Here is a 26,886-nt window from a genome sequence, read left to right on the forward strand (position 1 = left end):
ATGTTCTTTGAGATCTACAGTCTACTTTTTTATTTATTTATTTTTTTTTATTGTAAAATTAGCAAAAAAAAATTAAAAAATAGTGGTAATAAGCCCATTTTTAAAATCGAGTTTCACTTAAAATATTTTTTTATTAATGGAAGATACGATTTTTATTAACACTAAATATTGATAATTTAAACCAATTTAAATATTCAAATTTGATTTTAATATATCAACAAATCAATCAAATTTATAAAATTTATAGTGTTTTTACAACATAACAAATACATGTCACTTAACGTTATATATGATCTATAAGAAATAAATTTAAATTACATTAATTAATTACTCTCATAAGTATTATGTTCATTGTTTAATATTATTACTAAATGTTTTAATATCACATTATTTTTAACAAATAATTAAAAATATTTTTAAACAAATTTAGTGAATACTATTAAAATATATTATGTATTTGTTGTTTTTTTAGTGAATTTCTTTGATTTTCATAAGTAAAAATAGTTATGAAATTTATGAATATAAAATAGCTTACAGCAAGAAATTTTTCATTTTTAACTATTGTAAAATTGTGCGGAATTTAGAAATATGATAGTTAACATAGGAAATTAAGAACAAAATTGTTTGTATTAGATGATATTACTTATAATGTCAATTTACCGTTAAACCATAAATAAAAACTTTGTAGGTTTTAATTCAAGACGTTGCGTTTCCGTTATAAAATTTGGAATTTATATTATATACTAAAGATGTATCATTCCGATACTTTATAAGAAAAAGATTTGAAACATTGTAAGTTTCTTAAATTATTTCACATTTTATGAATCGGTTCAAATTTTAAAGGGTTTTGTTTTATCTTTTAAAACTATGCTACGATTTAAATAGTCAAATAAACTATTCATCGTTTTTAAAATTAATTAACTAATATAATCCACATTATTATAGGTCATTATGCATAAAGCGTATGTTTATAAAATATAAAAAAATGTTTGACAATGATCTATTAATTTTCTGTATGTCTTTATTTTCTATACCAAGGTTTTCTTTAGCGGCCTTCTGTTCTCTTTAAACTTAGTAACCACGACGCCAAATCGGGTCAACAAAAGGTGCCTACGCTCTGTGCAATTTAATCACATTGTGAGTAGACCAGTACTCATCTTATATATAACGATTCCGGCTCGAAAACGAGGTAATGGAAAAAAGTCATTCTAAATATGTTTCTTCGCTACGGGTATACGAATAAGTCTGCCGAGACTTGAAATTGCGATATTTTCATTGATCTTTGATCTAATTTTTCTCACAATAATAATTTTTATAACATTTTATCGATATTAAATAATATAGTACAAGTACTGTGTTGTATTGCTTTATATATTTCAGTGAGACTTTCAAGAATTTCAATTACTTTGATAGATTATTTGAATACATAATAATTGTGGGTTGTTAAATTTTAATTTAATACATAGAACAAAAAAATTAAAAAATTAAAAAAATAACAAAACAACATTTATGCATGTCAATAATTTTATAATTAAGTACGTTTATTACTTAATTCAAGAGAGTAAGTATAATATATTTTTGAGCCTTTCCAAATATCAAAAATACACTAGACTATTTAGTATAAAAAATTTATATATGTGTAATTGCATGATTATATGCGTTTTACAGAGCTATTTTTTAAATAAAAAAAAAATACAATTAATAATAAAACTCGTATTTTTAGATGAATAAAAATACAATTAGTTAATTAAACTTTATGGGAATACTTTTAAAATGTTATAGAAAAAATTATGTTTGTGTATTTTATTTAGGTAAATCAATTTTAATGCGTTAATTTATTGTTAGATATTTATATTAAAATATTAAAATATCAATAACATAGATTTCATTTAAATAATTAAATAATATTATTTAAAGTAATTTTTACAATAATTGTTTTTATTGAAAAACAATATAAGTTATCTATCATACATACAATATAATTATATATTGCATAAGTATATAAACCAATTTTGTATTGTTAGTTTTGATATTATAATGAATAAATAATAATTTTACCTTAAAATATGACTGAAAATTAGGCCAATGTACAAGGCACGTCCAGAATTGAAGGTTTCTACATTTCTACATTTTTAAAAATTAAACTTTGTTTTATTTTTGAAAAACAAATTACAGTGAATTTTATAAATATATTTAACTAATTTTCGACGTCGTCATCGTTGCGTTCAATGTACTTTTTGTAGGTACTTAAATATCAGCTTGAATATTCCTTCCTTGAAGAACTTTCACTCCATGTTCTTTCCCCAATTCATCACAATCAATTTCGTCGGCATATTCATGACGTTTCTGTCCTAAAGCTTCCTTCAATTTGGTAAAAACAACCCAAGTTTTATATCTCGTCATAAATGACTTAAGAAAGTTGTCACCTTCGTATCGGAAACGTAAAAATTCTTCAGCAGCAACCACTCGAATCATTTGTGTTGTTCAATCAAGTATTTTGGAACTAATCGCACTCAAAAGTTAGTGAAATCCCAATTTTTTTCGTAATTGCTTCACGAATTGGACTCCGAGAAAGTTCAGGGATAAATACGCGAAGTTCGTCCAACGTTAAACGACGATCTTCATGAATGAAATATTCATCTTTTATAAGCCTTTTATTTGTCGAAATGTAGGGGTATCTTCTTTTTTGTTCATCTTAAACTTCCAGTCCCCTTCTCTTAAATTCACGAATCCACTTCCATTATCTTCACTCATAAGTCATAACACTTTCTCCATATATAGATTCAAATTCTTCAACAATTTAAACTGGGGTTTTACCCTTCGCAACAAAAAAAATGAATTACAGAATGAATTTTGCACAGAGCGAATTTTTGTACAGACGCGCTCATGTTTAAATTGTACTCGAAGTTTCACGCCTACTGAAGTGAATAACACCATGTCATCATTTGTATTTTTGTTTCGAAAACATTTATCGCAAAGTGGTATTAAAACTGTTTCTTAAAAATTTCCCTCTTGCACCTATAGGAAACCTTATGTTCTGGACGTGTCTCATATTCTAAAAACTAATAATAAAAAATTGATGTTGAAAAATGCGCTTTTTCTATGTAGTATGTTTGAAATTCAGAGACAACACACAAATGGCGAGAAGTCATGTTAATGAATCTTAGATATTTTTACCACTATTTATTGGCTATTATCTAGTTTAATATAAAATACTAGTTAAATACTTTCTAATATTTACATATATCAAAAAGAAACAAAATGCTTTACATTTTAATGCAGAATAAAATTATACTGATTTTATAAGTATAAATTATAATAGTAATTATTCAATTAGTTAGGTATGACAAAAATGACAAAATATTCAATATAGTCTAACACTGTTAAATTATTGAGTAAATAAATAATTTTAGTTTTACGGATTCAATGTGTTAAATTAGTTTGTAGCATTAAATTGTTGATGTAGTATATAATTAAATTTTAAATCAACAGTTAGAAATTTTAGCTTAAGTCTAATTCAACTAATAAGTTTAAAATAATATTATTGAAATAAAATAAGTTCAGTCAATAATATTATAATAAAATATTTATTGAATTATTAACACAATGTTTTTTTTATTTATATTTAAATGTAATTTATAATAGTTTTTAGTTAAAAAAAATCGTTCAAATATATAATAATATGAACTTAATGTTAAATATGCTTTAAAGGCTATTGACATAGTTATTTAAAAAGGGAAAATACTAACACTTAAAATGTTTCGTACTATATGAATTATATATTATGTATGTATATAAATATATAGAGAGAGAGAGTGAGATAAAAAAGAGTTTTGGAACGGTGGGACTAAAAATACCGTTAAAGTTCAAGAGACGACCAGTCGTTAAAATAATAATGTAAAAATAACAACAAAATAGGACCATATTAACATTAAATATTTGTTTTTAATTAGTAAATATTATTATTCTCCTCGTAACGACGATATTGGTTGGTTTCTTGTATAATTATTAAAATGGGATAATCGATATTAAAATGTTTTATTAAATCATACATTATAATATATTGTATATAATATATATATATATATATATATAACATTATGGTAACACAATATGTATTTATTTAGTCGTAAAAGGGTTTGTTATATAAAATTATATTTTACAGTACCTATTTTAAAAAGTATAATATTTTGTTTTTCATGAAACAAGCAAAAACAAATACTTCTTGTCTCTTGGGTTACGTTAACACGTCTGCGTATAGTGATGTTCAGGGAGTTGATGTGGCAAAAAACTTTTTTTCGCGATTGCGAGTAAATTATAGACTGGATTTGTTTCATCGTCCTACATGTTATTGAGTCACGTTACTGGTCAGCACCGTTGTCCTTTTATTAACCATTGACAATATAAATATATTTATGACTGGGAATATTGTAAAAACCAATAGTTTAGATCGTTATATTTTTTAATTGGTGCAAGGTTGTCGTGTATTTGATTTAATGATTTATTATTTGAATTTTAATTCTCTTAAGACATTATTACATTTCGATGTGTACTTAAAATAAGAGTAACAAAATATAAAATATATACAGTGCCATGTGCCACGCATTCGTGTTCATTAACATTTAGACTTAAGGTTATGGTTGCCCTCCTATTTTAAACACATAGGTATTGACAATGATACGCATGATAAAAACAATTTTGGCCTTATGCCGTCTTTATAGTGTTTGTGGTTGGAAATGTTACGGTGCATCAATATATATGGTACTAAAATTTCCAAACTTACTATTTTTTTTTTTTTTTTTATTTTATTATCGTAATTTATGATTATAACAATTTCATTTGTAAAATATTAATAAAAATAATACAAATAATTATTTATTTATCACTGTATTTATCTTTTAAAACTATAATATGTATATTAATAGTTAGACGCAATCCACAGGTGTGAGTAAACTTGCATTATGATAACAGAATGTTAAAAATTATTAGTGACAATTTTTTACTAACCAATGATAGGTTATGATTTTTTTTTTTTTTTATATATATTAATTTATTTAAATAAAAACTTTGAAAACAGTGGCTATTGGCGAGTTTAAAATATTAAAATATATACCTATATATAACGTAAAAAATTATTGATGCATATATGATAACTACTTACATACTAGATGCCATTAAAGAAGTGTTATATATCAATACGAACTCCTTTTTTCTAAAATACGAGAATTACTCTTTTTAATATAAATAATTATTTATTTAAAAGATTATAATATTTTTTGAAATGTTTGAGCATCTAAATCAAGATTCAAAATTTGAACGATTAGTTTACTAGTTTCTTAATATTAATTAACTATGTATATTAAAAACAGTATGGTTGGGAAATATGAAGGCTATAATAATTTAAATATTGTCTGGATATACGTATAATAATTTTAGTAGACTAAATACTAAATACATATATCATTTTTATTATATTGTGATACTTTTATAAAAGATTCTTATTTTTTGTACTTATGTGTTTATAACTCAGAAATTAATCATTTTAATATAAATGTACATACATCAACATAAAAAAAAAAAAAAATGATTTCTTTAATAACTAACAATAAAATAAATTGTTTCACATTTGAAAATGTCGCTTTACTGTATGGTAGATGTCAAGCGTATTTAGTCATTCAATAGGTGGTCAATCGGTTAAATTTCGAATTTAATGATAAATCATTGTGCACAATGAAAAATGATTCTGTGCGAAGCGAAGACGACTTGTCAGATAATACTCGTATTGCTTAAATATTTTGTACTTCTGTAAGTAATTTATTTGACTAATAGTAATATGGTATCTTGAATTAATTAATACCGAAAATAAACAGCATATATAATATGTTGTATTTATTAGAATATCACTGTTTATAATATTATTAGATTCTACTGGCTATTTCTTTTGCTAATATTTAGGTCAATATTGATTTATCATAGAAGGATGATTAGGTTCATTGTATAAATATCTAATAATTATTCTGAATACTTTGAACATTGAGTTGTATAAAATAAATTTGTAAATAAAATAACTTAACTTATTCATATTTTAACGATTATTCTAAATGAGTTATCCACAGATTAAATGTATTATAATTATTTCTATAATTACATTAAAACCTTTAAATTTGTCATCAAAATGAAATAGTTTATTATAATCCTACAGTTTTGCAGAAAGTAATCCCAATTAGCTTTATACTATCAACAGTTCAATATTTGTAGACATTCTTAACTTTTACAGATGATAAGTTGTTTATTATATTATTTCCTTTAATACGTATTATTACGGATGACTGTAACATCTATTGGTAATTATTTAGCTTTTTTTATATTGCTATATTGTCCTTCTTCAATATAATTGATTAAATTACAGTAATATAAAATATAAGTGAATTCTTTTTACATGTATAATTAATTAATTTGTGAAGATTTTTAAAAGAAATACTTTTTTAATCTGATACATTTTAATTAAATATACATTTACCGTTGCTATTTATATATATATTTTAAAACGTTAATATTGTGCTGTTTTTATTTAAGATAATTTTGATCAATACAATCAGTCCTTAATATTTTCTAAAACCGTATATAATATAAACATTAGCAAAATGATCATCTAAATAAAACAGGTTTTAGATACAACAAAAATAAATATGATGATCGACCTTTAACGATTATTTAGTGTTTTTGCATGTTATACGTTAATATCATACTACATTATTACATTATCATGCGGCAGTTTCAGCATACTATAATACTATTGTGAACGGTGTACATTTCTATACAAATTTACAGCAAATCAGCAATTAAAAAATTATCACACTATTGATTGAGTAAAGATTATTGTAATCAGGTAGGTATATATTTTTGTTATACTGTATTATGCTAACGTAATAGATTATCCCTTAGACTTATTAGCTCGTATTATATTGAATTATTGGGTCCATTATAATATTTGATGGGATAACAACGATTCTACACTGCTCAAAGTTTTACTAGAATTTTTTTTTCAGAATCCGATTATGGCTATTATCTACATACCTTTATCACTATACGTCTATACGCCATTAATTTAAATCGACGACGGCACTTATAATTTTTATTATATAAATATAATAAACATGACATTATATATACTTATACGTATTAAACACTGATGAAAGAAACTGTTTTTTTTTTTTTACAATTACAAAATATGTTTTATCTTTGAGCAATGGAAATGTTGAACTATGTTTCTAATTTACAATAAAAAAATCTTATACCGTCTCCATATTACAATAATTTAGTTAATTATATGATACTATTATAAGTTTACACTATAATTGATATAATGTGTACAATTTTACATAGTGTAAAAATAATAGCCCAAACGAGTTAATGTAATGTTAGATTTATTTTTATCATAGTGGAATAATGCTATGAATTTTACCCAAAATTAAACTTAGAGTTGACCGGTACAATCGCCATCCGTTTTTAAGTTTCTTAAATTAAAAAAAATAAATTACATGTGTGTTTGAGTATATAACATGTACTTACAAGTGAAAGTAACTTATTTAGATGATAATATTTGAGTACGGTGATTCGTGTGATGTATAAAGTCTATAACCACTACAAAGTCAACTACATATAAAAAATTATTAGATTATGAATATTTTATGAATCTAACTATCGTGTGTCTAACTAAAATGAAAAACCGCCATTAGTCCACATCATTTATTATACGAGACTAACGCCATTAAAAAAAAAAAAAAGAAAAAAAAATGCTCACTCACTCTATAAATAAAAATTTAACCTACTCAATTACGCAATGATAATAATAATATAATAATAAAATAAAACCATATTATATAATACGATTTGTAATTAACAAGAATACGATATTATTATTGACGTGGAATTCGAGCAATCGGACCAAGTGTATAAATATTTATATGCGGTCATAATAGAAAATTGTGAATAACCTAAGGTGTTAGGGAAGTAAGGTACAGTGTACCGACTAGAGATATCAATCGACGGCAGGCATATTTCATGAGGCCAAGAAAAAAAAATGTTTTTTTCATAATCAGTTCGGGATGTATTGAACACGGCTTAACTACGCACAAATATTAAATGTCAATAAATCAATCGCCATAAGATATCATAATATATCATTTAAAACATAACTAATGAATGGCTATGACGGGTAAACCGATATAGACTGTTGAAACATCGTCTTTGGATTTGACTTGTTGTTAATATTCCGAATAGGTTTAGGAATCATTAACCGAGACGGATTATGCTTCTGCAGGCATTCAGAGGCAAAGACGAAAGGACAAAACGATTTAGATTTTCAATAGGTGCTCGTGCAACGCGCACACGCAACGGCAGAGTTTGAAGAAATTAGGAGAAGTTAAAAAAAAAAATCAATTATGTAATCACTAACCGATTTTTTAACACCCGATTCTCTACACTCGAACATTATACAGTCCGACGCGCGGGCCGGAGGAGCAGCGTCACTACGCGGCGATCGCCGGCGCAGAATACGTTTCACTGTCGCATCGGTCGGTGCACCTCCGCGGCGCCAAACGATACTCTGCTCCGGACGATTAAACCCCGGGTAACGGGAAATCGTTTGCCGCCGGCACAGCGACTGCGTGGACTCTTACCTCGCCAACCGCCGTTCTTCCCTGTCCGTCCACTTCGGCGTGACGATGGGAGACGATAAAGCCGTGGACGACGCCACGTGGTCGTCCCGCGTGGAATACCTGAGCACGGTCGTGTTCCCGCGAACCGTGGCCGACGGCGCGTTCGGGCCGGGCGCCGTGTACGCGTCGTTCCGCGCCGACGACCCGGACGGCGCGGTCGCGGCGGCGGCCGGCGACCAGTTCATGTCCGACATCGTTTTCGGCACGGTCGCCCTGACCGGGGCCGAGTGTCCGGCGGCCGGCGTGCCCGTCGTGGTCAAGTTCAAGAACGCGGACGCCCGCTTGTCGGCCATGATGAACATGCACCAAAAGTTCTACAACGAGTACGTGTTCTACGCCCGGCTGCTGCCCGAGCTGGCCGCGCGCGCCGCCGACCCGGCCGCCGCGTTCGCGTTGTTCCCGCGGTGCCTGTACTCGAACGCGACACCGGACGGCGACGCGGCCGACGGACAGCCGCAGGTGATCGTCCTGGCCAGCCTGTCGCCCGCCGGCTACCGCCCGACCGACGAACGGGTGTTCCTGGACGCCGAGCACGTGCTGCTGGCGCTCCGCAAGTTGGGCGCCCTGCACGGGCTGAACCGTACAACGAAGCCGAATGCCGGGACGCGGGTACGCCGTTCGCCGACCTCTGCACCGCCACACTGGTCGAGACCCAATGGTACGACGGGCACTGGTACAGGAGTCCGCGTTTTCTGTCAGGTTGGTATCTAACAGTGGGCGCGCAACCGGTCGGATCGCCGCGCCCGATTGTAAATATTATTATTTCGAGATTCCGCGGTCTTGTGAAGAATATACTTTCTTTCATTTTTTTTTCCCCCCCCCGTTCATACCGCGGCGCGTTTAAACGACGCGACATATTTCGGTGTTCAGGATATCGCACCGTGTTTACGTCATAATATTACGAGAACAATTTTATCGATTACGATTTCTCGATCGATATAAATAATAATAATAATATGTCGATTCTCTTTCTCCGCGACTTTCGGTATGTTTGTTTAGCAGTAAATTCAAACGAAATTTAAGATTCATATCTACTCGTCAATACGGACAATATAATATTATACAATCGTTTTTCACGAATAAAAATACACGTCCGACATCGATATTTGAATACTTTTTTTTTTTTTTTTTTAAATGTATTCAAAATTGTATTTGAAAAAATAAAATATTAAAATGCTCAAATTTGAATTCTTCACAAGACTGTACTTTAAACAATATATATTTTTATTTTTATTCGACGACGGACTACCTATGACTATCAATGCGGTTGTTTTAGTGAAATTGTAATATTATACTAGGTTACCTCTTCACATAAATACAAGTACTACACAGAATAGAGCCAACAAAAGATCTGTTTCCGTTATTCTTAAAGATGTTTCCTTCTTTTATATCTATTATACTTTTTTTCCTTAAATTATTTTATGATTAATACTACCTCTTTCACGCACGCTTGTATAGGGTCTCGTATTTTTCACATGTTTATTGAATTATTGTATAAATTGGTTTAGAAAATGCTTTGTGGTTTTGGGCTTTTCTGACAGTGCAGACTTTTGTTTATTTTTCAACGGAAACAAACACATCAAATCTCGGTCAATGTTAGCTCGGTATAAACTTAAATATTTGCAATTTTTGAGTAGCTACGCACTTAACTATGTACGTACGTGTGTAATGTAAATAAAGAAAAAATACAATTACCTACTGTGAATAGTTGAACTTAGTATTAACTGTTTTTACAGTCCCCGGCTTATCGACAAATAATTTAAAAAAGTTTTATCACTTGAAAATTTTTTCTTTACAATTAATGTATTTCTCTCTTATAGTTTTAACAACAGTGACAATGTCATATCAATACATTTCACGTATATTTGAAAAATAAAACTTAAGCAATAAGTATTTACAGTTTTAAATTTTAACTGCTAAAACTTTTTCCTTGAAAACAATGGTATTCAACTCTGGACATTGTGTTCATTGTAGAGTTTTAGAAATATTAAATTATTTGTTATTTAAGAATTATATAGTAGTTAATAGTATACATATATTTATGTGTCCATCTAGATATTTTCAGAGAAACGTGTATCATTAATACGATGAATTGATCAATAGATATATTTAATTTATTTAACAGCTTAAAACATATTATAAATTCATAAATATTGTATATGATACATATTACGTAATGAGTATAATATAGTATAATATGATAGTAATTTCAATAGTCTTACTCATCTACATATGTTACATAATAGGTACACACACTAAACAACATTATATATAAAGCATAGGTTATAATCTGTTTTATGTTAAATTTTTAAATAGAAATAAATCGAAAACCATAATTAATACTTATAATTTATATACTATCTCACTTTACCTATATTTACAATATTATAATAGTACAATAAATTGATTTAAGTCATTTCTAATACATGAATGCTAAATAAATATGTTACAATTATAAATGATAATAATAAATAATAAAAATAATAAATATTATTATGACAATAATAACTAAAAATAACGTCTTATTATTATTATTATTATTTTTTTTTTTTTTTGTATCGTCTATATGAAATAATTTTATACTAGGTGTTTAATACCTTATATAATATAGTTTTATACTTCTGTGTAATACAAACTTACATTTCTGTTTACAATCAATCCAGCGAGGATGAAACGATGAAGTCGAATTATGTATAAACTTATCTTAGGGACGCCCCATGTTCTCCAGCTAATCACCACTCAACTATGTGGGTTTTCTGAGGCCCACTATGATTCGGAATGCATTTAAAACTATGTTGTAGGGTCATTTTGGGATAGAAAACCGCATAACTATGTGGTTGTGGACGAATATTAGAGGGCACGCCAAGAGGTAGTGAATCTTAGTGTTTCTCCAATTGAACTTGAATGTCAATGGTTTGTTATTCATGACTTCATGTAGTTTGTAACATTGGTTGGACCTGGTATCGATTCGTGGTTTTGTAGTTTCAATGTTACTGATGTGAAATAGAAGGTATTATATAAGTCTTTAACAGTGAAAACGATAGTATTTTCAAAGGAAATTATTGAGCATCGATGGTTTATTCAAGTAAAATCTTACGTGATGGTTACTGCAATTGATTTTAGATGTTGATTCTTGTCGTATATTGATGGTACATTAATGGTGCAAGTTTATATTATAAGTTCTTAGCCATGTAAACAGTTGTTTTAAATAAATATGATCGGGATTCGTTGACTATTATGAATGTAGAGGATCGTTTTTGTCGTTGGTATAGCAATCTGCTTATTCCATTGGATTTAATATATTTAAGAATGGGTCGTTTTGATGATTTGAATATTGATTGTGAGAAATATTTTTCCAGTAAAATTCTCTAAAATATAAGCGCATTATATTACCACGTTGAATTAATGGTATTAGTTGGCAAGTCAATAGTTATCGATTTTTAAAAATTGCATCGTTTACTGGATGTGTATAGTAATACCTTGTCACTCCGATCATTCTCAGCTAATCGAATGAAAGATACTCGTAAGGGTAAAGTGTTTCATTTCAAAAAATAAAATAATAAAAAAATTTAACAAAAAAAAATTGTGAATAATAAATTATATATATTACCATTTATTTTATACTTACCTCAAAATAAATATAAGGAATGAGAAAAAAACACATTTTTATCTTTCTTTTCAAACTTAAAATTATACTTAGCTCTAAAAAGAGTTTTAAAAAAGTAAATTAAACTATAAAAACCTCCAAATAAACTACCTAAATAACCGCTGCTTCTAGAATATGAAGCAGGTAAAAGATATCACCACATAAAAACTAAAAAGTGTATATATATTTTTTTACACTAAATTTTAGAGCAAACAAAACGTCATAAATACATTAAAAAAAAATTGAAACGTATGTCATAATGAATTGTAGTGTACATCGTTTAAATATAATTAAAATCACTGTTATTATTTTTTTAAGTATGCGGGCTTTAGAAGTTTAATAACTTAAGCAAACGTCATTTTCATATTTGTTCCAAAATTATAAGCGTATTATTTATAACTTTTTATAATGTTGGGTTTTTAATTAAAAAACAATATTATATTCTGAACTCAATACTTTATATTAAGTTACTAAAGTACTGACTTTTTTACAAATTAGAATATGAAATAAATAATATTTTCATAGTTTAAATGATTTTTACTTGTTTATTTATTTTAGATAATTACTTTACTAATTTTAGTATTAAATTTTGTTTTTTTTTTTTTATTTATATTTGATGTTTGAATTAAATACAACAGAATCAAATCTTTTAATCTTTTTACATAAATTCTATACGAGTTTAAGTTTAAATCCTTTATTAAATTTTATAATGTGGATATTTATATTTTATAAATATAACTAAGCAATACATAATACATAAAATACATTTCAAGTTGTTAACATAATAAATAAAAAATAAGCGTAAACACGTTAATATTTTTTTAGGTATGTCATAAATTGAACTTAAAGAATTCAATCTTTTAAAGAGGTTTGAATACTTCAACTAACTCTTATACTTTGTACAGTTATTTATATAAACATTTTTAAATACATTTAATACTATTTTAAAGTTTGGATTTGACGATTTGTTTAAATAAGTTATTAAGAATCAAGTTCGAATGTTCATAGTTAAAAAGTATTGTTTAGAAATATCATTGGCAATTATAAAACATGTTATAAATCAGTTATAAATATTTTTCAACGTATCATACTCGTATTATTGGTTTTGATCTTCCACGATGGGTTATTGATAATATTTTTTTATTATGATTTTTCATATACTAATATTTTATACATGTATTACCCTTTTTACAATAATAATACGAATTATTAAATTATATTTCTATTGTTGATCTTACGCTTTTACTTCAATTAGAATGTAAAATAATATTGAATAAACGAATATGTTCGTAGTTTATTTTACACACTATACTAAATAATTAGCATTAATTAGATGAGAGAATGAAATAATATGATGATTACAGAAATTCTATCTACCACAATGAAGAGAAACACGAGGGGTTTTCATATTAGCGTGAAATTTGACTAATTAAATTTAAAGTAGTGTCTCCAAATCAAATACACCGTTAATATTACAATCTACATTTTTGTCAACAGGATTCAGACTATTTAGAAACAGTAATATGGTGCTGAGTTTTTAGGAATCGTGTAATTGATTTAATTAAAAACAACAACTATTTTCGGTTTTATTAAAATTGTAATACAAACCATTATTTATTGAAATTTATTGTTGCGTACTTTTAAGAACATGCATACATTTTATTATATTATATTGAACAAAACAAGATTTGAATGGAGTTAAACTTAAATAATAAGTAATAAAATCATAGTATTTTATGTAAAATTAGAAAATTATTTTATTTATTTCAATTTTATTTATTAGAAAAATAAGATAAATTGTTTTTTTCTGAAAAAAAAAAAAAACAATTAATGTTAATATAATTGAAAGCTATTCATAATATTATTATATTATAGAGATAAATAAAAAAAACTCTTAGAGAAGTTAAATGATCATGAACAAATTTTAGGATTTTATTAGTTGAAGTAAGTCGTTTTTATGAGAAAAAAAAGGTTGAAGATTGATTACTGAAACCCCAATCAAACTTGTCAATCGTGTTTTCAACGTAATTGTCTTTATTGATTGATGAAAATTAACTAGGTTTCCGAAGAATTAATATATAGTCTATAAATGAATATGTATTAAAAACAAATTATATTACCTTTGTCACTATTAGAAGTTTTTCTGATAAAAATTGAATTAAAAAAAAAAAGTATGTTTAAAAAATCATTTTACATACAGTTAGGTATTTTCTAGAAAACTTTATTGTTTATTTTTATGTATTTTTTAGTACTCAATAAAAATATTATTCAATTATCCATAATACTACGTATACGATGTAGTATACCTAATGTAATTATATCAGGCTTCGTATGTTATACATTTTACAAGATTTGATAATCATTAATTTTTTCTTTAAATTTTTCATAATATGGTATATTTAAAAAATTATTTTAATAATATTTACCTTTATTAAATGAATATTATTGCGTTATAGTTGTGTGTATTTTCTACTAATAATCAAATTTAATAAAAGAAAACATTAATAAATAACCATATCATTAAATCATAGGTTTAAAAAGCATGACAGTTTTTTTTTTTTTTTTATCTATAGTGTTACAAAAATGTAATTATTGAAATAGTCACCCAAAAAAAATTTTAAACACTTACAATATCGAAAATTTATTATCAAATCGATTGCACTGTGACCTTTATAATTTTAATTTTAACTTGTTTCACTGCAAGTTAATTAAATATTTTTATTATAAAACAACTGAATAACTACAATCAAAATAGTGTGATTCAGATATCATTCTGAAAAAAAACATTTAATATTCCTCTACACTTTGAATATCCTGAAAAACCTGTCTAATAACATAAATTTTTAATAATTTCTAACAAAAAAAAAAAAAAAAATAGTTTACATGTTATTTATTTATTGTGCACAAACAAAAAATTTAAAATATTTGTTTATTGTTCGTGTGCTATAATTATATTTTGTAGCCATGGTATCAGTATTAAAGTAATAAAAAAAAAGCGGTATGGGGTTAAACGTACATTCTACTTGGATAAAGTCGAGATTTGTTGACTGAAGAAAATAAAGTTTTTGCTGCACGTCGATAGTCGATACGCATTATTTTTTTCGCGTCCCCTTTTGCAATATCTTCGTTTAACATTTGGAGTTTTAGAATTTATGAGGGTTAACTGTGCGTTATTATAGTCGTTCACACCATCGAAGTTTCCCTTTCATTTTTAGCACCTACACTCTTTACAATAATCAGGAGGCGTATATAGGAACAAAATAATAATATAGCCAAAAAAAAAAAATAATAATAAAATAAGTAATAATAATAAAGTTTAATCGTTTCTACGTACTTTACCTCAGCTTTTCACTATACAATGAAACCAAAATATGAAAGTGACTAAGATAACCATTTAACTGGTAAAATTATTTTAAAAACTACTTATGAAAAGACAGTAGTGTAGTTTTAGGAACAACAATTTTATATATAATATTTTATGTTTATTATTATGTATAAATAGAAATAATATGACCTGAGCACTATTTTTCTATTGTTTATTTAAACGATATGTTTATACACGGACATATTATACAACATCTGTATTCGCCGTAAATAAGATTAATCTAATTTATACGCTCCAATTTCTTGAACCACCATAATATACCGCCGTAGAACTTACCACACTACTTGGACAATATTTATTTTACCTTATTAAAATTTTTAATAATAATTTCGGTAAACTTTATTTGAACACTAAATCTAATGATTATATTTTTATAATTCAAGTAGGTATAGTTTTAAAACATTTAAAACTCTTAATTTTTTTAAATCATAAGTTATGTTATGAATTTAATTGTGATTTTATGGTTTAGAAAATTTTGATTCAAATCAATAAAGGAATTTCAAATACTTATATTTAAAACTAAACATTTTACTATAATAAATCCCCTGACATTTTTGTTTTAAAGGAATGTATTTTATGCTATGATTTTTTTTTTTATTTTTGCAATCTTTATTAAATTAATCAAACTCTGAATACATTAAAAAAAAAAATTATCATTTTTTTTTTTTTTTTACGTCATTCTTGTTATGTAAAAATAATTAGATTAACTTAATAAATGTTGAATATAATTTTGTTTGTGTCATAGCGTCATATTTATAAATAAATAGATTTGCTCTGATATAACTTTAGTTATATTTTTAATATATATATTTTTTTTTTTTATGAATAATGATATAACAGTTGAATTGCATTTTCGAAGTTAGTAAGAATGAATACAGATATAAATGTAATTAAACTGTTTGAAAATACGAGTTGAATAAACAAAAATGATTTTAAAATAGCATTAATTTAAGGAAACTAAAAAATGAAATGGGAATATCGTGAAAAATTGTTTGGATGCGAAGTACAGTTAGTAGACGTCAGGTGGTTTTTTTTGAGACATTAGAAAAGTATGTTCATATTAAAGTATATATATTTTGCATAACGTTAACTTCAAAGTTCAAACTATTAAAATCTTTATTTTTTGTAGTGAAAATAAGCACTGCAATGTAAAAGAAACTCTTGTGTATTATAATTGTTTTAAATTTTAGAAAAATTAAACAGAGAACACTACGCTGTATTACCACTTAGCTAATCGAGACGTGGCCAAAACTGAGAAAAACTTTCTAATTTCTGTTCTAGCTATATAAAAAACTATGAAATTAATTACTCAAGACATTTCTATTGATCTAATATTTGATTAAATTCTGTATCTATAATTTATAATTTGTGTAAAAATATATAATAATTAGAATATTAATAAAATGCAACTACGGTTAAAAAAAAAAAAGACAAAACAAAACAAATATTAAGCCACTTACATATAATAATCATTTCATGTATGAGAATTTAATTTTAAATTTAATATAAATTTATATTAAATTATAATGTGTTTATTATTTATTTATTTTGTACTTTTTATAGTAGAAAAAGTGCTAAAATCTTCAACTCCAAAGGGAGTTTATAGGAGAAATCGGATACAGCGTGTGCTTTAAGGGATTAAAAGTAAAAATTTCCTTCTCAATATTATGAGTATAATATAACAATATAAGATATTTCAGAAAAAAATACAAAAAAATCGGAATATTTACGCAAAAACATATCTTAAACAAAATCAATTTTGTTTTTTTGCAGTGATTCAAAAACGAATATTTGTAGTGACTTGACATTTTCAGCATGTTTTATTTATAAAAACATTTTCTAGACATAAATTTAATTTTTATTTGAATTATGTTTATTACTTTTATTTTTTAAGTAAAAAAAACTTAAAAACATATTCAAGGCATTTCACAATTGTTTATTATAGTTACTAAATTTGTCAAAAATACATGTCTTATTTTTTTTAAGTATTTGGAATATAAATATTCACTTAATTCGTCAAAATTGTTAATATTTTCAAACTATTTCTTGATAAAAATACATTATATTTTTAATTTTTATATCTTGCTTTAGAATAGGTTTCGAGGATATTTTATCATTTATTAAGTACAGTGTACTATGAACTTATGCAGGTTACTTTAATAATGAAGTTATGTGTTCATGTTGAATTAATAATTGCTTAGGTACAAAAAATAATTTCAAGATTCAGCCTTTATGTCAAAGTGTAATTTATAACTTATCTATATGAATATTTATTTTCCTTTAAGTAATGGGGCAGGTGAAACTGATTATTGGTGTGTCAAAAATCTTTGATTTAAAATAATAATTAATAAAATAATTGTTTTAATATAATATAATATTGAAAAAATAACTAACCGATAAAGCAATACCAAAATATTATGTAAAAGTGTAAAAAAATTGAAGTATAAATAGCTTTGAATTAATCTAAATATATAAAAATACTTTGTGCTTAGAATATAATAATATATATATATATATATTATATATAAATGTAATGGTGAAAAAGTTTGTATAGTAAATATTTTTTGAATTACAACAACATTTCTGAAATTAGTAATGAAAAATCATTATTTTTTCTTGTTGTTTTTAATTCCTTCAACATTTGATTTTTAAATACTCGGAAAATTTTTGTTTTTTTTTCTTTATTATTTTGTACACAATCTGTACCACATGGGTACAATAAGAGTATTAGCTAAGATAATATAATACATGAATAGGCTTGATAAAAGCAGCCACCCAGTGATGACACCTAAAAAAATGCTCGGAAAAATTAAAAAAAAAAAAAATTAAAAATTAAAATATCTATAATTTGCTAAAACTAAAACCAAAATAGTTTGAAATTTGTATCATATAATTATACTTATAAATCATAAATAACTTTTTGTTTAAAATTTAAAGTTTAGGATTATATTTTTGCTCACCACAAATAAATAAAAACAAAATATCGATTTTGTCGAAATCTTTGTTGCCTAAAATAAATTCTGGTTTTCTTTGATTGTATAGCTTTTGCGTGTTAGTTATTCTCAAATATCTAATTTTTACCCTTTTTATTCTTTCTTATTATCACTATGTCAACTAGGAATAAAGTGCTACAATAATGGGAATTCAAAGTTGATAATTAAAAGATTTATATTTGTAGTATGCGTGTACATAATTAATATCTACATTAAACGTTTACTCTTTTTTTCATCATTAAAACTGTACTGCACCATTATCTTATTTTGATTGTTAAATTACCATAGCTAAATTTTTATTTCATAGAATTATGTTTAAAGAAACATAATTTTATGGAAATGGAAATAATTTAAGAAAATAACAATATTTTTTTTGTTAAGTATCACAGTTGAATGACATCATTGAATAATGTATATTGTACCTATATATAATAAACCTTCTGTTAATATGTATAATTATATAATGCATGCATATATAAGCTCTAAATAATGATAATTACACAGTATTCTATTCAACTCAGATTACTGGTCAGAGAAGTAAAAAAAAAAAATGTATTTACCTACAATATTATTAGAAGATTAACATCAAAAAATCTTTTGATGTTTGCTGTCAATACATTGTGCTTGTCTCCGATAACATGTAGGTGATATATTATATTATAGGGTTACTAATAGCAATTTTGTATTATTTTGTATGTGTATTTTTTTTTTTTTTTTTTTTTTTTTTTACTGACGAACTACTAACTAAACGAGGTACACATTATTTTAATACGTCAAAAGTTAAAGTTACGTTATGAAATTTTGCGCTTCTCAGAAAACTAATTCTGTCTAGAATGTCTCATAAACTTTGTAACCCTAATATAAATTTAACGGTCTAGAGAAATCGTTTCCTCTACTACCTCAGAACTTCGCTACAGTCACAAAATAAATGGAGATTTTTTTTTATGACTACTTGGTACTAAGATTTAACGTATTCCAAAAACTCTGTTATATCGAAGCCCAAATGTAAATACAATCAGAGTCATAATCATTTAAGGCTATAAGGGTATAAATATTATTAATAGTAAATAATATCTAGTTTTTCACGTATATTTGTACAATGGTAAACAACTTAATACTAATCAATTTCAATTTCATATTACCAGGATAAACATAAAATAACTATAAACAATTTAAAATATTATAATAAATAATATTTTCAATTAAAAGTTATCAAAAACTTAAAATATAGTCAAGTTAACTTGAACCGAAAATCACGATAATGTCTTTATCGGTATTTTTTGAAAGACAATATTATAATTTAAAAATAAAAATTCAGCAAATTTAATATTGCTGCATTCTTAAGCAAGACTATTATTTTTAATTTATTAATGACATTGCGATGTTGCTGTGAACTTTGTTTAAATGTAATCGCAATAATGGGCCAACAAAAACATTCTTTTGAGATAGGTTTCCAGTTAACTGAATAAAAAAGAAAATTCTATCTTATTAAACATATTATTTTCAGCTAATTAAATTGTTATATTAATTCCATTTTCTGAAAAAAAAAAAAAAAAACAAAAATAATTTAAATTAAAAAAATAGTAAAATTTAACATTAAAATCAAAATTAATCAATTCTATGAAATAATAAACGGAATATTTTTAATGCTGTCTTTAAATATATAGTTTAAATTCATGATACTATTAATATAAAATTTTATTTAATCATCTTATTTCTTAAAACTATTTTGTGATAAATCAGTATACTGATTAGTGATGTAAAACATTGATTGAATCATACCGTTTTTGTTACATGATTTTTTTTTAAGATTTCACGTCATACAGCTTTTACAGTAGAAACAAACATTTCTGATTAGCAAATTAGAAATGTATTAAAATTGTATTTTCTTTTTAATCGTTTGTTATCAACCGTTTGATGCTTTAACAGGAATTTCGTAGATAATTTTTTTTTTTTTTAATGTCATTTAATATTGAAACAGTGTAGTCCAGATAGATCAACTGTCCCAAAAAAAAAAAAAAAAAAAAAAAAAACCGTGATATATTTTATTACTTTTTTTTTATTTGAAGCTCTTAATAACTTACGATTTGAGTCCGGGCCGCATGATTGGTTTAAGCAAGTGAATCGTTGCGGGTAGTATCGGACCTGAACAGACGTTAAATAAAAGGACGCATGTAAACTCCGCCACAATTACTTTTTTTTACTGTTAATTCCGCCAGAAAAAAATAAAAAACAGATAAAATTAGGTTCATGTAAACTTCGCTACTGAGAAAATCAAATAGTAGTATACAATTAGTATGATATATATTTAAAAAAAAAATATGCAATATTAATTAATATATATTAATATAATATCATATCGTTTACATTAAATATTTAAATCGTAGTAAAAAAAAATCATAGTAAATAATCGTTATACCTAATAATCCAAAAATATATAGTTATGTAATGTATATGTCGTAGGAATATAGTCAAATCAGGCATTTCATTAAATGCCTAGGCATATAGTCAAAGAATTTAATGTTTATGCAATTTCACTTTTAGTTAAATGCCTATTTCATGCAGGCAAATAATAAAAACACATTTTGTATTATTTTAAAAATTTAAATATAATTTCTATCAGTTATTTATTGCTATTTTATATATAAAAAAAGGTATGTATTATTTATTGATATGTAAAAAACGTAGAAAATAAAATAATAATAATAATAATAATAATAATAATATAATAACTATGTGGAATAATATGTTTAATTTCGTGTCCACTATTACTATTGTTTTAAAAATGAAATCATAAGAAATAAATAAAAAAGTTATATTATTACTACAAGTTTTTGTTACCTATTACTTGTTGTCACACTACACACGATTTACGTAAATGTAATGCATGTATTAAACTAAATTATTGTACAATTTAATCGTATGTTCTGTATCTTTTTCCGTAACGTCATATGTATGTCGTTATAATCGATAAGATTATAATTTGTCCCACGGTACTCAATATAGATAAGGTTCTCATACAACCTAGTACCTACGTTAATTTTCCTAGGTAAAAACCAATGGAACTTTTACTTTTATTTAATAAGAATATATAGTACTCACTACTCGTACTATACTGACTATAGGCTTTACAATATATTTACGTCTATCACATCTAATTAGTTATTACTTGTATATTATATTTATGATTTCATTTTTAAAACAATACTAAATAATAATGAACACGAAATTAAACATATTATTTCATATACCTACGTGTTTTTCATATCAATAAATAATACATATTTTTTTTAATTATAAAATAGCAATAAATAACTGATAGAAAATATATTTAAATTTTTAAAATAATACGAAATGTTTTTTTATCATTTGCTTGGCATGAAATAGACATTTAACTAAATGTCTAGGCAGATAGTGAATTTGCATAAACATTGAATTCTTTTATTATATGCCTAGGCATTTAATAAAATGCCTGATTTTATCATATGCCTACAACTATATAAACTAAAATGATGTGATACAATTTGTAAATATTTTAAGTCTTATATTACTCCATTAGTATATATAATCGCAATTGATGTTAACGTACTTAATGTGAGAAGGTATGAGACAACATGAGCACTGAGCAGCTAAGCAAAACAAACTGGCGAAGTTTATATTAGACTTTTTATTACCTTTTTATCTTAACCTGTGTTCTGACGGAGTTTACAATCACCCCAATAAAATACATATTATGTGTTGATGTATATTGGTTAATTATTTTATATAGGAATCAAAGGATTCAAACCCTATCTTTCAGCGATCGGAAAAGTGCTTGGGACCTAAGCAGGTGCGCAGGGTGGGACTCTAACTAGTTCTTACCTAGATTCATGATAGACGATTGGCGTTCCTGTAGAGTTATAGACTATAGTTAGCCCTCGCCGTCAAGAGCGTCCGTGATGATGACTGGTTACTAGATTTTGACCGAACTTTAGTGAGTAATTGGCGTTCGCGAATAATATTACGGTTAGCTTCGTCGCTGGTCGTTGAGCTCGTGTCGGGTGTCTGTTATTGTTGGTTGTTAGATCTTCGATTCATCTATTTTTCAGTATTGTGAAGCAATTTTAAAGATTCAAACAAGGTAGACAGAAAGAAATATTGATTCAAAATATTATTATGTCCTCGTATATATTTGCGTTGTCGTACCGATTAGTAAATATGCGCTCCTAGTAGTGTGTTTACGGTTAATAACGATTTTATTTTTATTCGGTATATATTTATTTAACAAGGGTAGATTTGGTATTTATATAATGGACATGACTTCCCCTGTCCGTCGATATCTCTTACTTGGCAGTCGTCCGTACAGGTATCTAGAAACTGGCCTTTTAGTGGTGCCTATTTTTTTGATTGGTTGCGACAGATAGAAGCCCTGTGTAATACGGTCTTGAATAAGACTTATGTTCTTGTGTATGTGTCTGCTCCGTAGCAATATTTTAACAGGTGTCACACTGCCTACCATTAAAGCCAGGGTATCTCTTTTACCTTAGAACTGTTTTAAGTCATTTTGGGATTTATTTTTACAATTATGAGCTTAAATTTTCAGTTTTTACTGGTTCATATGAGACAAAGATAATTTTTTAAATTGTCATTCTGTCATTCTGTATATATTTTATAATTTAGAAACGATTTCTTTTTTTTTTTTTTAATTCTTTAATAAAATTATTGTTAATAAATAGTTGTATTTATTAATTTAATTTTTATAAGTTCTAATTGAATTATGTTCATAATCAATTTTGCACTTTTTTTATTACTAAATATTATTTGTTTTTTCGCTCCATTATGAACTTAATTTGTACTTATAGATAAAATAAGCTGTAACAACAGTCGTTAGTTTAAAGTAAACTTACTAAACGAATTATACGCATGTAGACATTGTGCAATAAAATGAACACAATAAAGGATTAACGTACCTACTGGAAATTAAACGCTCTATAAATATAAATTAATTTGAACATTATAAAATAGCTGCATTAATAAAACAACTAACAAACATAACGTTTCCAAATTGGTAAGTGAAATCGCGCTCATTACTTGACTTATCTGAATACGCTCAAACTTCGGGCTTCCATTTAAACATATTTTAAAGATCTATCAAATTTTAACAAATCGCCAAATAGTGAACAAAAATACTTTGTTTTTAATAAAAAAAAAAAAATTATAGGATTAAAGTGCATAATTTTAGTTATTTATTGACAACTAAAATGAATTTTTGTCATGCAAAGTGTAGTGGTACATGCATTAAAACATCCAATAGTCAATAAAATACTAAAAATACTTATCTAAAAAAAATAAAAATATTAAAAAGATTATAATATACCTATATTATATAATCGATTTAGTAAAGGGCGTAATTAATTATTATTGTATGCAAGAAATAAAAATGTGAATTTTCAATTTCATATCAATACCTAAGTCGATTTTTATGGTTTCTTTTGTATCTGTATCACCGTATAGCCACGTCTCACTAGTTTTGCGATCTAGCAATTAATCTGCTTTCTTAATCCCTACATTAGACTAAGACGCACTGTTCTAGCCGATTATCGTTTTGGCTCATGTGAATACGCTGTTATTGCGCCTGTTTACGTACAAATCCTAAAGGCAAAGGCATATAGTTATTTTTGATAACTACTGAAAACAGTTTTTGTACACGGTTTGCGATCGGTAATCGAAAGCGGGAAAAATCGTCACTATTGGGCCACAATCGCCCGGATCGTCGAATCGGATTTTCCAAATATCGAGTAGGTGTTCGCCCATCGTTTCCCTTGTTAAAGTCCGTCGTCGCAATCCTGCCACACACACAGATGTACAACGATTATAATAAAAATAATAATATTAATAATATTTATGTTTGTGCGCGTAAACGCAGGAATCGGAAACCGGGGCGTGAAGGCGTTACTCGACTCGGACACGAGTGGCGAGTACGAAGCGTCGATGAACCGGATGCGGGCCACGCTGAGCGGCGAGAGCGCGACGATGGCCGCGTTGTTGCGGCCGGTCGAGCCGCTGGCCGTGCTGTGCCACGGCGACTTTTGCCGCAACAACCTGCTGTACCGGTACGACCCGGCCACCGGGCGGCCCGTGGACGTCGTCGCGCTGGACCCGGCACAGGCGCGGTACGCGTCGCCGGCCATCGACCTGTCGTTCTTTCTCTACATGAATACGACGGACGCGGACCGGACCGCGCACTGGGACCGGTACGTGGCCGCCTACCTGGACGGCGTCGCAGACGTGACGCCCGGCGGCCGGCCCGCGCCGCTGACCGCCGCCGACGTGCACGCCGAGATGCGCGCACACGGTCTGTACGGCTACGCGCACAGTTCGTTTTTCTTGCCGGCCATGGTGAACGCCGAGCCGCCCGACGTGCAGCGGCTGACCAAGTGCACGGCCGACGAGCGCATCCAGTTAATCAACGAGTCCGGTGGACAGGAGGCCGACCGATTGCTCGCGTCCATCGCCAAACACATGGCAGACAGCGGGTACGTCTGATGACGGCCGGCGATGACCGACGACGACGACCGCTGCGACGCGGGGCTTTGACGTCCCGCGCGCCCTCAAACTGTTTGCGAAAACCGTTAGGCGCGCGAGAAAAAAACCTCCTCTCAGGCTACGGCCGTGGTCGAAAAGTCGTACAGAAGAGGATTTTATTATCAATATCATATCAATTTTTTTTTTCTGTTTGATATATCCCGTTAAAATAAAAACAGTTTTATTCAAGTTTAAAAAAAACATGACTGCACAAGGAACCACTCACGTTTTTACGTCTCATCACATCCCACCTCATGAATTTTACGTCTTATCAAATACTTTACAATCACGTTAATTAAATAAATTACATTGAAATAGATTTTAAAACGTTTATTACTCTATTTGTGACATTTGTGTTAATAATATATAAATATAACAAAATTAAAATTAAAATTAAAAAAAAAAAAAAATGCTATGACACTGCAAAATGTGTTTTTCCTTATCCTACTTAAATTGTTTTTAAAATTGTTTACACTGAATCCTTCATAAATTTTAAGATATAATCATTAATTCAAAAAATTTGAGCAAAGGTTGTTTAACATTTTATTATCTTATCGATCATAACATTTAAATAACTGGTTTTATAAATGATGTTAATAGTATAAAATTATAATGACATAGCAACTTATTCTTCTGTATCGTGTGTAGATTTGATGCATCAACTATAACTGTAGCCTAAATTCCAGAGTAGTTTTTTTTTTAATATGAAACAGTTTTCAAAAACAATTTTCGGGTTTGTGACATATTGACGTTAACAGATATCCACTGTACCGTGTCGTACTTTTCCGTATATTTAACGCAGTGATAACAAAACTCGCTAGATAACCTACTATTTTATTATATTCAACTCTACGAAATACGATTTAATGGAAACCTAGTCGATACTTACACATGTATATTGATGTAGGTACTTTACTGCTTTATTATAATTAATAAATTGTTTTACAAGAGTATAATTATGCATATTTGGCGCAATACCACGAAGTTAATACGCATTATACCATTATTATTATTATATACTTAAATTAATTAACAGTACAGCTTCTGTTTGTTGTCTTTTGAAGTTTTGTAATTGCAAGTTTGTGTTCACAGTTGTTTGTTGTTGTTGTTTTTTTTTTTTTTTTTTTAATGCAGTAATGTATTTAGTAAAACCGTAAATTAATTTGTAATCTATCCCTCCTCCACCACCTGTATTAATTTTTTATTGTATTTATGAATTTAATTGAGTTTATTATTTTTATCATTATTATTATATTTAATATAATTTATTATTTTATGTTCAATTGTTAATGTCGTCGTCATTAAATTAATATTAAATGTATTATCCAGAAGACGTTTTTGTATTTTATTTTTTGAATTTTTTCCTTATTGCAGATACCTAGGGTACGTAACTAGATTCTGGATGAATCTGACCCACTTTCAACTTACTTTGGCTCATTCACTATTAATTATAAAATGTAAATATTTTGAATTTTTAAAATATTGTTGTTTATTATAGTAACATAAATAATTATTCTTAGTGCATAATTATTATGTAACACATTGTGACATTGTGTGATAAACTACTTAATCATAAAC

General features: G+C 27.2%; 1 protein-coding gene and 1 pseudogene across 1 annotated transcript in view; both read left to right on the forward strand.

The window, feature by feature from the left end:
- Positions 1 to 26,886, forward strand: part of LOC112601605 — a 269,568-nt gene that overhangs the window by 44,838 nt on the left and 197,844 nt on the right. The window lies entirely within an intron of this gene.
- Positions 8,230 to 25,827, forward strand: LOC112601664 (annotated as a pseudogene).

This window comes from Melanaphis sacchari, unplaced genomic scaffold, assembly GCF_002803265.2.
Source record: "Melanaphis sacchari strain LSU unplaced genomic scaffold, SCAv2.0 Contig7_pilon_pilon, whole genome shotgun sequence".
NCBI lineage: Eukaryota > Metazoa > Arthropoda > Insecta > Hemiptera > Aphididae > Melanaphis > Melanaphis sacchari.